The 18,378-nt window shown below is 36.6% G+C and overlaps 1 protein-coding gene across 2 annotated transcripts in view; it reads right to left on the reverse strand.

Moving 5' to 3' along the window:
* The window catches only part of brinp1 (bone morphogenetic protein/retinoic acid inducible neural-specific 1), a 214,413-nt gene that overhangs the window by 170,328 nt on the left and 25,707 nt on the right, over positions 1 to 18,378 (reverse strand). Inside the window, exon 2 of one of the 2 annotated variants that reach the window (XM_077497593.1) lies at positions 15,329 to 15,471. The gene's annotated coding sequence lies outside the window, so the exon portion shown is untranslated. Of the gene's footprint in view, positions 1 to 7,322; positions 7,471 to 15,328; positions 15,472 to 18,378 lie in introns of those variants that run through there. The other variant, XM_077497592.1, reaches the window with a different exon arrangement.

An 18,378-nucleotide genomic window follows, 5' to 3' on the forward strand; every position in this document is an offset into this window, starting at 1 on the left:
TAAATATCCATTACAAGCATAGAAAAGCATGGCTAGAGTGACGTTTCTTTACCTCGACGTAGAATCATTTTATCTAGGGATGTGCGAGTACCGATACCAGGTATCGGTATCGGGCCGATACCAGCCTTTTTTCAAGTACTTGAGTACTCGTGACGCAGACGAGTACAAGCGACCGATGGCAGAGGGGGAAGACGTTAAGTGAGTCCTCCTTGCCTGTAACTGGCGCTAGCTTGCAGCAGTTTTTCACCAAAACTTCACCGGTTTGGAAATACTTCAACATTGTGAATCTTAAACTAAAAGAGCATTTTTGTGTTTTATTTTGAGCGTTAAGACTATTGGAGAGTGACTGTGCTGTTTTTTGTCAAAATTAAAGGAAATATATTTGTTTAAAAATATCTTTGAGTGATTTTTTTTTTTTTTTTTGTCAAAATGTACTACTGGTATCGGCAGTTGGTATCGGTAACGGTGAGTACTGAGTGTCAGAGTATCGGTCTGAAAAAAAGTGGTATCGAACATCCCTAATTTTATCAAAATGTTTTGTTTTTTTTATTGTTTGGAGGCATTAATGCCATTATGCAGTTTTAATTGATCAATTGTGTCTTTGTATAAACCTCCAGACAGCAACATTCTAGCCATTTAAAACCTACAAATGCAGCAGTGCAGACTTTTAGCAACGAGTGCAGACAGGGACTTTTAAAGATTTTTTTATTTTTTTTCCCAGGTAATCTCTCCACATGTGACCATGTTGCACCCAGCGCTCAGCGTGCGCTTACCATATTTTTAATTGCCCATCTGGTACAAAAGGTAGCACAGCACGAGTGCATGTCATGTAACTTCATTGAGCAAGAGCACTTGTATATAAAAACTTGAGAGGCTCCTCGGGGACATTCAAGTGCTGGATGAGACTCCAAAAAGTTTTTCCATTCCATAATAACTTTGCAGAGAAGTTCACAGTGGAAGGCTACTTGAGACTCGAGTGCTGCCTACACCAGTAGTAATAAGGTCAGAATAGTTTCTTCGGTAACATATGGAAAATGTAATTATTAATAGCTTGTTTAGCTTGACAGATACTCACTTTTTATATATATATATATATATATATATATATATATATATATATATATATATATATATATATATATATATATATATATTTTTTTTTTTTTTTAAAGATTTTTTCCTGTTATTAACACTATATTAATAAAGACAATAAAGTTGGGTATTCAAGAATAAAATTCTATATTTTAAAGATAAAAACGTACATATATTTTTTTTTTTTTTTTTAAAGAGTGGAAGTGAAATAATTTCTCATTGCCCGCGCAAGGATTTAAGGAGAATTAGTTGGTAAATCTATGCCAGGTATCGAGAGAAAGCTAGCAGGTGCTTGGCTCAAACTTGTCTATGTGGGTGGATTTTGAGTTTCACTTGTTACAAAACTTTTTTTTTTTTTTTAATCCAGAGGAAATACTACATTTTACTCGAAAGACAACTTTTTTTCTGATCAATCTTTAGTCTTGAATAGGGGTGTTAAAAAAAATCGATTCGGCGATATATCGCGATACTACATCGCGTGATTCTCGAATCGATTCAATAATCGGCAGAATAGATTTTTTTTTTTTTAGGATTCACACCTAGAGCATGGAAGAATGTTATATGAACGGAACATTAAGCCTTAATATTTTATTTTAATGCTGTTCAAACATGAAACAGATTACAACCTCTATAAGATAAATAAATAATACATTTTCATATAAATCTTACACTCTACAAGCTTACTGATTAGCATTTTCTAAATTTGAATGAAAAAAAATCGCAACAATCGACTTATAAATTCGTATCGGGATTAATCGGTATCGAATCGAATCGTGACCTGTGAATCGTGATACGAATCGAATCGTCAAGTACTAGGCAATTCACACCCCTAGTCTTGAACATATGAAATTGTTTAAAACATTTTTTATTCCTGAAAATATACACTTTTTTTTCTTTCAAAAATATATTGTCACCCTCTTAAAATAAGTTGTATTTTGAGAAAAAATAATTTTATGCCTTAAGGTTCTCTTCAAGATGGTGGCTACCTCTGCTAAAATGGGCTACATCCACACTTGTAATATATTACATACAGATAATAATTTTATTATTAAAATAATGGTTGTTAAAAGTACAAAAATCGGAGATAAAGTTGTGGTAATTGTTTTCTGCAAAGTGCATTTTCTTACATAAACACTTCTGATTCGCTACTAATTATTTATGAAGAATGAACCTGCTGTTTTTGGTTTTCTTTTCTTTTTGTCCCCACACAGAAAATAATGAAAAAATGCGATATATTGATAAAGAAAGCCCTTTGAGCAATTATTGAGTGAGAAGCAGTAATTAGTAATCATTGACTGAAGACTACAAGATGCCTTCATTACACTGGGACCCACTACAGTTGGCATATGCTTCAAATCGATGCATCATGGCTCATCTCTTCTCTACCACCATCCTCAAAATTATCCACCAACTTTGTTCCCTTTGTGAGATTTTTATTTTTTTTAAAGAGCGTTTGTAACTTTTGGCAATCATTATTTAATGTGTTTTTGAATTCCGCCGTTTTCCAGCTCTCGGCACTTTGTGAATCATATTCCACTTTGTGATACAATGTTTCCCTGCACCTTCGTGATCATTTAATCCTTTTGACAATTAATTCCATTTGTTAAAGCCATGTAAGTTTATGTTTGCAGAACATCCAGGCCTGATGAGTCAACACTTTAACTAATGAGGATGTGATTTAAGATTTAAGCTATTTTAATTACTTGGTGTAAAAATAGGGAGGGGGAGATATGTGAGATAGGCAGGAGTTGAGTACAGTATAATTCAAAACATGTCCTCAAGTATAGTTCAATTAATTATTAAAGAGTAAAAAAAAAATATATATAATCTTTTTTTCTTTTACATCTTTGTATGAATGATATTCTTGATTCCTCTGAGGCACAAATAATGAGCTTCAACCTGGAAAGAAAAAAAAAAAAAAAAGGGCTTGAGGATGTTGCGCTCTCACTTCAATTCATGTCGTTGGCACTGGAGAGAAATTCAATTACTTTTATTGGCAAGCTTTGACTTCCTCGTCAGTAGTGTGAGGCGTTGCCATATTTTGTGTGGCCAGCCCGTCTGAGTCAGCGACTTAGCACAACAGCCAAACAAGGGGACCAAAACAACAAAAAACCCACAAACAATAGTGTGCTCGGGGCCATTCAGAAAACAGTTACGATGTATATTGGCTATAAATCAAACACTTAAAAGTCATGATTCTAACAAAAGGTAAACTTTTCATTCAACATCGAAGAATATTGCTTTATATTGTCTTTTTTCCTTTTACAAATTAAATACATGATTGAAATGGAAAAAACATTTTTTTTCGAAAAACAAATTCATAGTTGATTGCTCCGATAAGCCATAAGCCACAAAAAAAACGTGTGGCATCTGTGGCAACTGGATGCACAGGTATGTACTCATCCTGTGTAAAGATTGTGTTTAAAACTTGGAACAGCACACACAAAAACTGCCTTTGTAGACGCTAGCACCGTCACAGTGAGCTCAAAGGAAACATACGCACAGAAATGTGTAGTTGAAAGGAATTCATAGGCGATATGCATGACTCCTTCTTGTGATTGGCACCAAGTCAGCCTTTAAATCATTCGAAGGCTCCAAATTTGCAATGCTTAATACCAATATTATCATTATTGTTATTATCATCATTATTATCATGAGTAGTAGTAATAGTTAGGGGTGTGCCAAAAAAATCGATTCATAAAAGAATCGAGATTCTCATTTATTAATCGAATCTGTATTAATATCCAAAAATCGATTTTATTTTAATTAGAAATGAAGAAGAAGGGGAAAAGGCAGTTGTAGCCCACATGCTGTTTTTGTGGAAAAAGGCACTTACAATACAAAATTAATAAATGTTTAAAAAAAAAAAAAAAAAAAAAAAAAAAAAAAAAAGACACTTTAATGTCTCTATTTGTCATTTGGAGTAGATCATGACAATGTTGTGCATATATATATAAATTGAAGCAGAAATTATTTGTCAATCAAATAATTTTGAATCGAAAATTGTTTGAATCGAGAATCGATTCCGAATCGAATTGTAGACCCAAAAATCGTAATCGAATCGAATCGTGAGACAGTCAAACATTCCCAGCCCTAGTAGTAGTGGTAGTAATAACAATAATAACAATAACAATAACGATAACAATAATAATAAAATAATAATAATAATAATAATTCTAGGATCAACTTGTCTTTTACTGAGCAACCAGGACAAAGCCTGTTCTACTTCACTACGTCACAAAAATTCCCACTTCCTGTTCCATCACTCTCCCACTGCCTTGGCAGAACAAAAGACACAGAGGAAGCGTCATAAGTATTGACATTTCATTGTGACTGCAGCAAACTGCAAGCTGAACGTACCGCCAACACCTCGTCATCCCTGAAGCAGGTGCAGACAAAAACAAACAAACACAAATGCACACACACACAAACAGAAGACACTGTTGAGGATATACAGTGGTGAGAGCGACATTCGACTCAAAATAGTGGCTGTCACAAAGAGACGTTTGAGCGCTAGCTGACGGCGTAGAAGGCAGAAAACACACAATATAGTCATACACATACAGTACGTGCACAAAACAAAATGCTCGAGGTTAACTGCAGGGCGCCGACTAGCAATATGCAGCTGGTAATCTAATTGACCCGAGCCAAACAAACCAGAGTTGGCATATTTCACAAGTCTCTTCATGTTTGTCACATCATGCAAGCTCTTCAATCCAGGATTGAGGTTTTATTTTTCCCCTTACTATTTAGGGCTATCATAGACCTTATTGACATTGTTTGTGCAACCTTAGAGGCAACTTAGAGAAGTGCCACTTTACTGAATGAATAATGAAGGTTTAAAGATGAAGTCAACGACCCCAAAAAATCTTGACAATATGTTCTATGCAGCCCCACTAGTCTAAAAAAAAAAGATGGCGGACATTTTGCCACTAACTGTCAAGTGAAAATCACATCACAGTTGCGCAGATTTCAGGTGCCAATCAATCACAGCTCATCTCATCTTCAGAAAACAGGTGAACTGTGATTGGTCATCGCCTGAGCAACTGTGATGTCATCTTCCATCGACAGCAAGTGGCAAAATGGCCGCCTCCTGAAATGGATAAAAAAAAAAATGGCTGGATTTTGCTTCATAACTCGTATTCCACAAATGCAATATTAAACAAAATGACTTGTTTAGACTAGTGAGGTGGCACATATCAGATTATTGTCAAGAAATCTTTAAGGTTGACTTCCCCGCCATTGTGTTCTAACAGGAAACTTGTTTGTGTTTTTGCTTGAGGCTCTTCTAATCAGTTGCTTGGCAATGTCAAACTCATCACCTCCGCCCCTTTAGCATCCCTCGTGAGGTCTCTCCGATAGAGATGGTGGGGGCCGTATCCTAAACGTGAGTGATGCCTCGGACGACAGCTCAATCTCATAAACGACCGGGCACGGCTTTAAAGTTATTGAGCTCGCTCGGTGGGATCGCCAACGGCCAAAACACTTCATCACGCGCGCTAATCTTCCTCCAGCTCTAATGTAATTAGTGTGGATCTCCTCGGCCCCGCTTTGCTTTCCTGTTTGCTAAATGTAATTAGAATAAACAAGCGTTAAAATTAAAAGAAAAATGGAGGTCTGAAAAATGTGACAAGAGCGGCTTTGTTATTACCAGAGTGGCTGAAAAATCATGCACACTCCAATTATCCTTGAAGGGAGGTTATATTAGCCGGGGCTTTTCAGGTGATGCCGCCAACTTGTTTGCAAAATGTTGACGACTAGAATACATTTTTTTTTTTTAATTTTCAAATCACAGCCATCTGTTGAAGGGGGGGAGGAAATCTAGTGTTTGCTGCGGTACAGCTGCACCGTGTCTACCGTTTGATTGAGGGCAGGTTTGAAGCTGCGACAACATATTGAAAGGAGGCAGTGAGGCTAAATCACGCGGTTGGAGCTATATGTCGCCATTTGTAAAACATATAGTTGCTTCAACCTCAAACAGATTGAAGCACAGGGTCACTCATTCTACCAATCATTCAAGCAAAGCCGAGAGAGACTGCTCGGAAAACGGTAAATACTTGAGCCGAACAGTCGGGTCCATCATCAAAACATACAAATATGGTCTTTTCAAGGACAATATGTATTCGTATACACCAGGGGTGTCCAAACTACGGCCCGGGGGCCATTTGCGGCCCGCCGTCCATTTTTCAGTGGCCCGCGACAAATGCTAAAAATGGTATTTGACTCAGTTCAAATAAAACTAAAACTAAAATGTTTGGGGATGGTCAAAGAAAGAAGGGAGGTATCGAAAAACACAGGTGCTATTAAACGAAAAAAAACTAAAATTCAAAACACCAATTTCGTTCACGAAATGAAACAAAAACGAAGATGCTTTTTTAAAAAAAGAAAACTAACTGAAACTACATTTTAAGTTTACAAAACTAACTAAAAATAAAACGAAATATAATTATAGCAAAAATGTCGTTTTAGTATGTGGTGATTAATTTAATGCATGAGCCTTTAGGGGTGATTTTAAATGTAATTTTTAAATTTTTAGTAGATTAATTTTGATATAAAACGTAATAATGACGTTGCGCCCATGTTTTTCTTTTTAAATATTGCGCACAAGTAATACACATTAAAAAGAAAAAAAAGGAAAATACAAACTAATACTGAAACTAACTAAACTAAAACTAATCATTTATTAAAGAACTAAAACTAATTAAAAAAAAAAAAAACTAATAGAACCACCCTGAAAACTAATTAAAACTAACTAAATAAAAAAAATAAAAAATAAATAAAAAAAATAAAAATAAATAAAATGAAAACTTCCAAAACTATAATAACCCTACTGCCATATTACAAATAAATTGGTTTATATACTGTAGCATTTTTCTAAATATGCAAAAGTATAAATAAATTACTTGTACAATTTTTAGGACAAAACACAATTTCTCTTCATAACATTACGTGGCCCTTGCATCCTTCTGATTTTCTGTATGTGGCCCTCAAATGAAAATGTTTGGACACACCTGGTATACACCAACTGGTATGTTTGAAAGGTCAATGACTACTGAACAGAATCCTAAAGCAAACTCAAATGTACAAGTTCATAAACATAAGGAGCACAAAATACATGGACTGAATAAAAAGCGCACGCACAATGCCAGGATAAAAAATAACACAACACCGACAAAACATCAACACAACAACTCGCTATGTCAAAATGGAAACTGTGTTTTGGTACATACCAGGTTATGGATGTTGGATCATTTGAAGAGTTGAATATATAAACAATACTAATCCTGTAGGCTTAAATTAGTACAGAATGTTAAACAACAGTCAAATCATGCTTGATAAACCTTAACAAGCCGAGAAGCCTGCCAATAAAGTCCTGCCATTAGGCTACACTATATGAAAATGGCTTTTAATTTATATATCCAACCTAAGTATACTGATTAGCAGCTGATTGCAAATAGGTGACAGGTGTGTTTCTATGGCACCGCCCACCGCTCACCAATACTCACACACCAAAACATATGTGAAGACAGACATGACACTGTTGGTATGTTTGTACACTAACTAGTGGGCAGACCTATTACAAAAGTTATTCTTGCACAGTAAATTTACATGATATAGAACAATGACAAAAGATGGTCTTGTAGCCTAACTGGTAAGTTAGATCAATTACTGTAAAGTATGGCTGTCATTAAAGAATCCTATTAAAAAATGGATTACCCCATTGGTTATTTAATCACCAAACTTCAGGTGACCAAGTTGAAAGTATGGGCAAACTCGGAAAGAACGCCTTTTAACTGAAAGTAAATTAACTCATTCACTCCCAGCCATTTTTACAGAAGCAATCCCGTTCCCTCCCAGCTGTTTTACTGGATTTTGACTGATTTTGCAAGGCCCACAGAATATTGTGTTCAATGGCTATAAAAGCATGGGACCTATCAAAAGATTAAAGATTAAAGTATCTTCCTTCATCAGGAAAAAAAGTATGTTTCTATCTGTTTCCGTTCTGCAGCAATTAGCATTAGAAGAGAGCTAAGTTTCATCAGTTTTCATAAATCTATTCAAAATTGTAAGTAATTGAGCTTTTTTTCTAGATGGCCCTGGTTGATCTCCTTTGCTCTGCTGCCACCTGCTGGCCGTTTGTGTAATAACTACCATTTCTGCAACCGTTCTATGCAGTTGAGAGGCTGAATCAAAGCCTTCTGTATGCTTTAACATAAAAAAACAAAAAAACAAAAAAACGTATAAATACGTCTTTGGGACAATTAAAACATTTTTTTTTTTAAACGTATTTACACGTTATTGGGAGCAAATGAGTTAAGGCCTCATCTAGGAGTTGAACCCAGAATTGTGGTGGGTTGTTTTACAGTAACTGATCAGTTAGAGAGAGAAAAATGTGCATGTTAAAGAAAGTAATACAGTGCCCAGTGTTTGGACAGACCAATTACAATAGGTTTCCCTCTACATGGACTGTTCATTTAGACAGACCAATGACTGTAGATATGCTTATACTTGTACACTTACTGGAAAGTTACAGACTAAATGATATGGTAACAAACAAATGATTAAAAGTGTGCTTGTACACCAAGTGATAAGTTGGAAACCAGTGAGGCCGTTTCAATTTGAGTCAAGCTGGCTGTGTTCACTCCCACAATGCAACACAAATATACATTTTGAATTATAGAACACCAAAAGAAAGAAAACTCGCCCATGTGCATTGTGCACAGTTAACTCATTGACTGCCATTGACGGAAAAAGACGTCATATGCATTTTTGCTGGGCTGGCAGTGAATGTGTTAAACACAATGTGCCAATATATATTGTGATTATATTGCAGCATCCTTTTTTCCTTTTTTCTTTTTTTTTAAGGCAAATTTTGCTTAAAAATCCGTCAATTTTGGTTAAATCTCATCTTAACTCATTGACTGCCATTGACGGAAAAAGATGTCAAATAATGCATTTTTGCTGGGCTGGCAGTGAATGTGTTAAACTGCACTCTGCGCTAGACTGGGCACGAAAATCTGACTGTATCCATCTGCACGGATCTTCTCAGAGGTCGGCGTTGTTTACCACATCTGAGACACCCCCATAGCTGCCGCCTCCAATGCGTCAAAAGCTGATCGCTCCACTCTTTTTTTATTTTCCCACAAACTGCCCACAAATGCATCAGCTGACATGGCGAGATGGATTTAGAGGATGACCTACGCATGTGCGGATCCATCCACGTACCTCACAAGGTCAAGAGTTTGGATGATTTCGTCGCATCTACTGGACGCATGATGGGGGGCTCGGCTGGGAGGCGACGTACTTGAGGGCAATCGATAAGCGTTACAAATGGCCGAGAAGATTATCGGAGGCAAAACAACCTGCGGTTACAGCGTGTGAAGGGGCGTGAAAAGTGTTGTGCCAAACTGTTTTGCATAAGAGGCCAGCGGCGATTCTGGTGGCAGGATGTTGGAGGGAGCTACATTAACTTTGTGAGGTTGTGTAAGACATTAGTCACTTCATACATTATACACGCTCAAGCACAAACTCACTGATGGGTACAAAATGTAAAGTTCGCTCATACGTTGAGTGAATTAAGTTGTTTTTAACATATGCAAGGGAGCAGACGCAAATGGTACACTAACTGGTACATTATAAAGAACAGTCAACTGTAAGAGACCAATTGAGTATAGTTGGTGCTTGTTCACTAATCGGCATGTTAGGGAGGTTGGCAACTAAACAGAAGTCAGTGACACAAATTGTGTGAATGACTACCAACTCCATTCTTACTTTTTTTGTTGCTACAAATACATACATCATGTCTGTATTTTATTCCCGGAATGAATAAAGCACACCATGTGTCTGAATTTGGAGTTCCAAAAGTAAAGACTGTTTGGTTAGACGGTTCCGCTGGGAAATGCACACAATTTACACGGCCTAACAAGCACAGATTACTTTTGGGACCGTCACCTGTTTGACTTCCATTCTTTGTCTACTTTCGACAGAAGGAAAACATGTACAAGCGTTTTTAGAAAAGTAATGTTTTCTGCTTTTTGTGGAGTTCGTACCTGTTGATATCAAACATTCGGAATTGTCTTTTGAGAAACTCTTTCAGCTCTTGCCAAAGTAATAAACAGAAAAAGCAAAGTGTGGGTCTTTCCACTTACCATTAAATCAATGCATTTCCAACCCATGAAAAACAACCTCAAAGGAAATCAATGAATAAGTACTGCATTTGCTACTGCATGGTATCGACCAACAGGTCCATCAGAGAAACTTTTTTTTTTTTTTTAGTCCCATGACTATTCATAGTCTTGGTGTCGTACATAAATCTTGAGAAGCAGGACCAGACTGTTGAGCAAAGTGTCAAAATGAATCTCGCATCTCCACATTTGATAACCAAAACGCGCCTTGTGGAAAGCAGTTTAGTATTTTTGTTGTGTTCTGCTACGGTAAAAAACTAATTACAGTCGAGTACATTTTGTCACTTGCTGGCCAGTGAAAATGACATCACAGTTGCTCAGATCTCAGGTAACAACCAATCACAGCTCGGATTCAGAAAACAGGTGAGGTGTGATTGGTCGTTGTCTTAACTCTTTCACTCCCGGCCATTTTCACAGAAGCAATCCCGTTCGCTCCCGGCTGTTTTACTGGATTTTGACTGATTTTGCAAGGCCCACAAGTCTCTTCTTTCATCAGGAAAAAAAAGTATGTTTCTATCTGTTTCCATTTTGCAGCAATTAGCATGAGAAGAGAGCTGTTTCATCAGTTTTCACAAATCTATTCAAAATTCTAAGTAATTTAGCTTTTTTTTCTACATGGCTCTGGTTGATCTCCTTTGCTCTGCTGCCACCTGCTGGCCTTTTGTGTAATAACTACCTGTTTCTGCAACCGTTCTTTGCAGTTGAGAGGCTGCATCAAAGCCTTCTGTATGCTTTAGCATAAAAATAAAATAAAATAAAATAAAATAAAATAAAATAAAATAAAAATAACGTATAAATACGTCTTTGGGACATTTAGAACATTAAAAAAAACATACATAGTTATTGGGAGCAAATGAGTTAATGATGACTTTCAGCACACATAATGCCCATTATCTCTGGACGGGGACTATAGCAGGTATCGATTTTGGAGAAACAGGAAGTTACTGGTTGTCTCGTAGTGATGGTAAAACGAAGCTTCATGAAGCACATGAAGCAATATTTTTACTCCTCTAGATGGTGCTCTGAGTTTAAAGATAAAGCCCAGTGAAATGAAAATTGATTACATTTGCAATAGCATCTTTAAATCTAGAGCACCATCTAGTGGAGTAAATAAAATGTATAAAACGTATAAATAAGTCTTTGGGACATTTCAAATATTAAAAAAAAAAAAAAAAAAGTATTTACACGTTGTTGGGAGCAAATGATGTTAAGTCGAACGACAGCAAGTGGCAAAATGGCTGCCCCCTGCGATTGATAAAAACAGTTGGATTTTGATGCATAACTCATGTTCCACAAATGTAATATTAATCAGAATGTCATGTTTAGACTAGTGAGGTCACATCTAACATATTGTCAAGACGTGTTTAAGGTTGAATTCCCTTTTACGATGTGCAGTCAGTCCCAAACGCACTGTCTTCTAATTTAACGTCAGTTCCAGTTTAATTTCATCCTTGTCATCTGGACTATCCTGTCGAAATACAATCCTTAGCAATAACTATTGTGTCTTTGCTTCTTGTTGTGAGCTTGATCTCAGCTGACTGGAGCGTTCCAGCTGGGATGCGACACTTAACACCGTCTGACCCCAAACAATTTGCAGCTGTCCTCCGGTCCACGCTGGACCGCCCGAGACCCCCCGCCACCGAGCCACCTTTGCGGTACGAATCGATTTTTATGATCCATCCTTCCCGCACGCCTCCCCGCGCAATCAGTCTTCATCACGCTGAGGCGCACGTCGCGGCTCCGCGCTTGACAGATTAAACCTGGCACACTCAGCAGAGCTTGCGACTCCCCCGCTTCACATCATGCCGAGAAGGGGGGGAATTACGAGAGTGATTTACGAGGCAACATAATTGTTATTGCATTAGTTGAATCATACGTCGCATCGCTTCATTTGGAATCATAGAATGGAAATCATCTGCACTCTCTCCTTGGCTTTGACGTCTTTGTGGCTCCTTCAATAACAGCGTTTCGCTGTGCAAACTGTGCATGTAACGCGTAACAATAACATTGGGGAAGAAAGAATTTGAAAAACAATTTCTGTTGAGTTAGACTGATTAAAATTGGCATACAAATTCCAAAATTTCTTTTTTTTTTTCCCCTAACACGTCAAGTTTTTTCTCCACCGTTTACCCTCCAAAAAAGCAACCTTCCACTAATTAGCTGTAGTAAGTCTGTAGTAAGAAGAGGTGATTACTATTCGGTATATCAAATTCTGTTGCGTTAGATTTTAATGCTGATTAACATTGGCATGCCCATTCCAAAATTTGTTTGTTTTTTTTCGCTAACATATCAAGTTTTTGCTCCACAGTTTACCCTCCAGATAAGCAAAATTCCACTAATTAGCTGTAGTAAGTCTGTAGTAAGAAGAGGTGATTACTATTTGGTATACAGCTATGTGGCAACTGGCTGTGCTAACATAGCAAGTGCTAGCTTTTCTCTTAACCTTTAACCTTGGGCATATTGGAATTTCTGTCTCGTTTTATGCTGGGGGTTTTTTTGTTTGTTTGTTTTTAGTTTTCAAAGCCTGTAGTTATTCCATCTCAGTGTTTTATTTACATACATACACATTTATTTTACTTATTTATATTTTAAGAAAACAGCGATACTATAGGTCAAAAACTTCACGTTGATAAAGAAAAACTGAGACCAGTTTTGGATTCCACACCAAAACAATAAAAACCAACCGTCAGACCTTACTTATAAAAAATAAATACATAAATAGAAACGTGTTACCCAGTGTAATCAGGCTGAATTTGAGCATCCAGCGCCACTTTCCATCAAAATCAGTATTCATAAAACTTCATTTCCTGCATACCGATAACAACACCAAATTTTACTAACAATAAAGTCACTTACAGACAAGATTATCTTGAGCAGTAACCCTGTAGTGAGTGCTAATCTAGGTGGCAACAATCCTAAATGTTAAACCTGTTCAATATTTATAACCAGAAATCATCATCCTTATTTGTGCGGTCAATACAGACTTCAGTCGATCCACAGACTCATTATTAGTTTGCTACTGCAGTGTACAGTAGTTACCAAATAAGCTCAACGTTAGCCTCGCTGCTTGTATTTCTTCTGCTACTTATTCTTTGTATTTACTGAGAGTCTGGTTGCCCTGTGGCAACGCGCTGCCTCTCACAGGTCAGTCTTGGTAAGATGCCAGACATCTGCTTTGGGGGCAAAGCAAGGCAAGTTTATTTGTATTGCTCGATTCATACGCACGGCGCATCCATTTTGCTTTACAGAGGCAAGGAATTAATGATTACAAACAAGGTTAAAGGAAATGAGGAAAATCTGCATCAAAATCCTAACATAAAAGCATGATAAGTGAAAAGATCAAGCAAAACTACACAAAGACAAAAACTTACAACGGTACGCCCATGATTGCAAGGTGAAGAGAAAAGCTAACACTAATCCGAATTAATTCCTACTAATATAACTTTCTGTTTGCAGATATGGATGGTACTGACCCATTGTTTCAATTGTCTGTAGATGTGTCCAATCAGATTCAGCTCTTCTGACTACAGTCTTACTCCTAGTGTTGTTCCGATACTGATACTGATACTGGTAGTCACCGATACCACTGTTTTAATGCAGTATCGGCACCTCTGCCGATACTGCATTAAAACAGTGGTATCGGTGACTACTCACAAGTAACATGCCGATACCATTAACTCTTTGACTGCCAAAAACGTTTAATAACGATTAGTAAAATCACAATGTATGCTGCCATAAACGTGAAATGACGTCATCTACGTTTTTTTTTTTTTCTTAAATGGACGGAGCAACGTTTAAGTGCAGCACTGCCTGGTCAATGGGCTGTGGAATCAAAAACACCACCTAACTATGGCCAGCAGATGGCAACATTGAGTCTCTTTTCAATGGGCTGCTGGTGCATGGAATTACAATGAAATGTGACGGTGACGGAATCTGATGAATGCTCGTAATTGGCGAAATGGCACTGTGGAGTTTTTTTGTTTTTTTGTTTTTCATAACGTGTGGCAGTCAAAGAGTTAATTCTAACGCTAATATAGGATTTTGAATGCAGCATCTTGTGTCTTGCTGGTGCACGACATTCACTGGTATGTGACATGTTCACTGCATGCCGATCTAAGATATCCTATTGGCCCTTGAATGCTCTGTACCAATAGCAGGACAGCTTTTTCATGTTGAGAAAAAAAATAAAAAATAAATAAATATTGGTATCGGCCGATACTGCAAAGCTGGGTATCGTATCGGTATCGGGGGCCAAAAAACGGTATAAGAAAACTCTACTTTCTACAGCCAATCAGTGTAATTTTGCTTATCTGGAGGGTAAAAAAAAAACATGTCTGCAATTTTGGACTCAACATGCCAATTTTAGTTTTAATCAGCATAAAAATCGAACTGCAGATTTTTTTTTTTTCCCCTTCAAATTGTTCCGCAGAGAGCTTCCACAGAGGTTTTTGGCATGACATTGATTGGAACATGTGCGGCACACTTGTGTCTCCATGGCAGAGGACAGAGGGACAGACGTGTACACACACACACACACACACACACACACACACACACACACACATATATATATATATATATATATATATATATATATATATATATATATATATATATATATATATATATATATATATATATATATATATATATATATATATATATATATATATATATATATATATATATATATATATATATATATATATATATATATATATATATATATATATATATATGAATTCAACAGTAAGAGTGCTACAATGTAGTTTAAAAATAAATACTACTTTATGGATATTTCAAATAAGTTTGGCGTACTCCCCTAGGAAACAAGAGCACTTTTCCCTGTAGTTTCTCCATGTTTATGCTGCATGATTCAGTGACTGATGTATGTGGTGTCTTTTTAAGGGTGGAAAAAAAAGAATGCAGGTTGACAGTTGTGAGAGGGTTTCAGCACCATCAACTCTCCGGAGGACTCGGATGCTTTCGAGCCCTGAGAGCACACCGGCGCATTTTTAAGAGAAGCATCTGTCATGAGCTTTATAACTCACCAGCAAAGCACCAAAGCTTGATCTGCGGCCTCCTCCTCTCTTCTCGCCGCCACGCGCGTTTCTTTCTCACTCATGGATGATCCTGCCTCCGACGGCCACAGTGGAATGCCTTTGGGCCGCAGCCAGGGGAGCAGCGTGAGCTTCTGGGAATACATATATATATTATTATTTTTTTTAAACAGGAGAAATATAACATTTTCTTGGACTGAAAAGCAATGTGACAAAGTGATATCATTAAACCTTTGGCAAATTCTGTATCACAAGTGACAGAATAGAATCAAATAAACGCTTCAACTCCTGCGCTCTTCAGTTTTTAATAATAATGTCAAAGATCAAAGAAAGATTCTGTATGTACAATAAGACACTGTCTCCGAATCGATTTTAAAGTTCTGCTACTCGTCTATAAATCACTAAATGGTTTGGGTCCTGAATATATCCAAGAAATGCTGATTGAGTACAAACCCAGCAGGGCTCTGAGATCCACAGACTTGGGCCAACTAGTGGAACCCAGAGTTCGAAGCAAACATGGTGAAGCTGCATTTAGCTATTATGCTGCACACAGATGGAATAGGCTGCCAACAGAAGTGAAGTCAGGCCCGAGTGTAAATGCTTTCAAATCCAGGTTAAAAACTTTGCGTTTTTCTTAGATCTTTGGTTAGGGACTCATTCACTGCCTTTGACAAGTATACTTGTCAATTGTATTTTTTAGAGCGGTGCTAAATGGGGGCGAATCTGAGCATGCTCCACTGTAAATATCAAACTTGGAAACAACTTTACTGATGCCCAACCACCGGTAGATGACATCATTGCCCCATTTTATAGGAAATAAACACAGTTTCAGAGTCCATGGGAGAAATGGCTGTATTTTGGCAAACCTACATTTTTCTGCTGTCAATTATAAAAGAACGGGACGGGACAAAAAGTAGGGAGTCTATTCTGTTATTTGGTAGATTCGGTTTATATATAATTATTGAATGTAATATCACATGAGTATTGGAAATGTAAAAATTTTCTATAATGACTGGCAGTGAATGAGTTTTAAACAGCTTTAATTCAGTGTTTTTTTTTTTATTATTTTAAACTTCCTTATGTTAAATATTTTAAAGTTTGTTGAATATTGTTTTAAGATTGTTATTGTATGTTCTTTTTAGTAAATTTTGTAGCCTAATTTCATTTATTTTTCTTCCTCTGAATGTTAACTACTGCTTCTTGATGCTTATGTGTTGTTTTCCCTTGTGTAAAGCACATTGAGTTGCCTTGTGTATGAAATGTGCTATACAAACTTGCCTTGCCTAAAGTCGTAAATGTGATGAGCAAAAGGAATAGTCAGCAGTACGGGTGGGTGAAAATAGCGATTCGTTAATGCATAGCAATACTTCCTACCTAACTCGCAATTTATTATGGATTCAGCAAATTTATTGAATGGAAGTATTCACATCATATTAATATTATGTGACATATATGCGAATGAAGACATGCCATCCAAAAATAAAGCATCAATAAATGAAACAAACACCAGCAGTATTAACTATGGACAGAAATTTATGCTGAAATAAATATGTAAACAGAATAATATACGATTCAGAGTAACTGCCGATGTGGAGTAAACATTTTTGACTAGCAAATATGTTCAATTCAATTTTTTCATTTCATTCTTTAATAAAAATGATTTGAAAATTAGCGTATTTGCAAATAACGTAGTAATATCAGCAGTAGTGTGACTATAATACATGACAAAATAATACAAGAACAAATAAACAAGAATATGTAGCATCACTGTCTGAGACAAATGAAACAACAGGTGTCTTTGCTTGGAGCATTTTTTTTTTTTTTTACATTTGACATTTGAAGAACTCTTATGTTTGGATTTAAAACATTTCTCCACATCCCGTTATGCATAATTGCGAGAGGTGCCCTTTAGATAATGTGGGTGCCCTTTAGTAACCAGCATCGGGGGTAATCCTACCAATCAAACGTTGAAATCAAACAGGTGCGTGACTGATAAAGCCCACTTATACCTTTAAGGGCGCCGACAATTTGAAGATAGGCATCAGAAAATTTATATTTTCGGGGGGCATTAAGGCAATAATAGAAATGAGTTTTGCCGGAGCGAGAAAAATCGCTGCACTTCATATTGTGAGTTTTTTTTTTTAATTGAAAGGAAACTAGCATTTAATTAACAATTGACTGGAAGGAAATGAGTTTTATTGACTTGTTTGCAAAGGGACAACAGTCATCTCTGATTGTGCGCATCACCGCTTGACTACTGCGAGGCGAATGGTTGGTTATCGGCAAATATTGCGCATGGCAATCAATGCTGTCCGTCAATACGAGGACTTCTTCAGGGGAAGGGAATGGGACAAGGCAATAATGGACCCAAATTACAACAAATTTGTGTACTTAACTTGGTGACATCAGTAGCAACAAATGGCTGTCCATTTCATCTGTGTGCTGATGATCGAAGATGTTATTATTCGATACTTCCAAGAATCCGTCTGCCAGTACCTCAAGCACATTCACCAAAAGCATTTTATACTACCTAAACCTAAACTAATACTTGGATGTAGAAAAAAAAAAAAAAAAAAAAAAAAAAGTTAAGTTTAGTCTAATTTCACCACCTAAGATAGGAAATCATTATAGCCTCCTGACTACCAAGAAAAAAAATATTGTCCAATCATGTTTATTTTGATATCTTTGTGAAGTAACTGGAATACTGTAAAATAAATTTTTGAAAAAAAAAAAAGTTTTTATTTTTAAACTATGATGTGTCCACTACAGAGGACATTTTTTAAAACTTAAATTCTAGGCTCAAATACAGTTAAAATATCATTGAATCAGTTAAAGTATCATTGGAAAGCTCTGAATGTCCTCTATAGAGCACTAAAAGGAGTTAATTAAATCGTATGTACTGGGTGGGAGATATTCTGGTTTAAAAATGTCCACTACAAAGGACAAATTTGAATTGCTGGCAGTCAGGAGGAAATAATCCTTGAGAAACTGACATAAATTTAGTTCTAATAGTGCCTTAAATCAATATCAATGTTGTTGGC

The sequence above is a fragment of the Festucalex cinctus genome, chromosome 15 (assembly GCF_051991245.1).
Source record: "Festucalex cinctus isolate MCC-2025b chromosome 15, RoL_Fcin_1.0, whole genome shotgun sequence".
NCBI classification, from domain to species: Eukaryota; Metazoa; Chordata; class Actinopteri; order Syngnathiformes; family Syngnathidae; genus Festucalex; species Festucalex cinctus.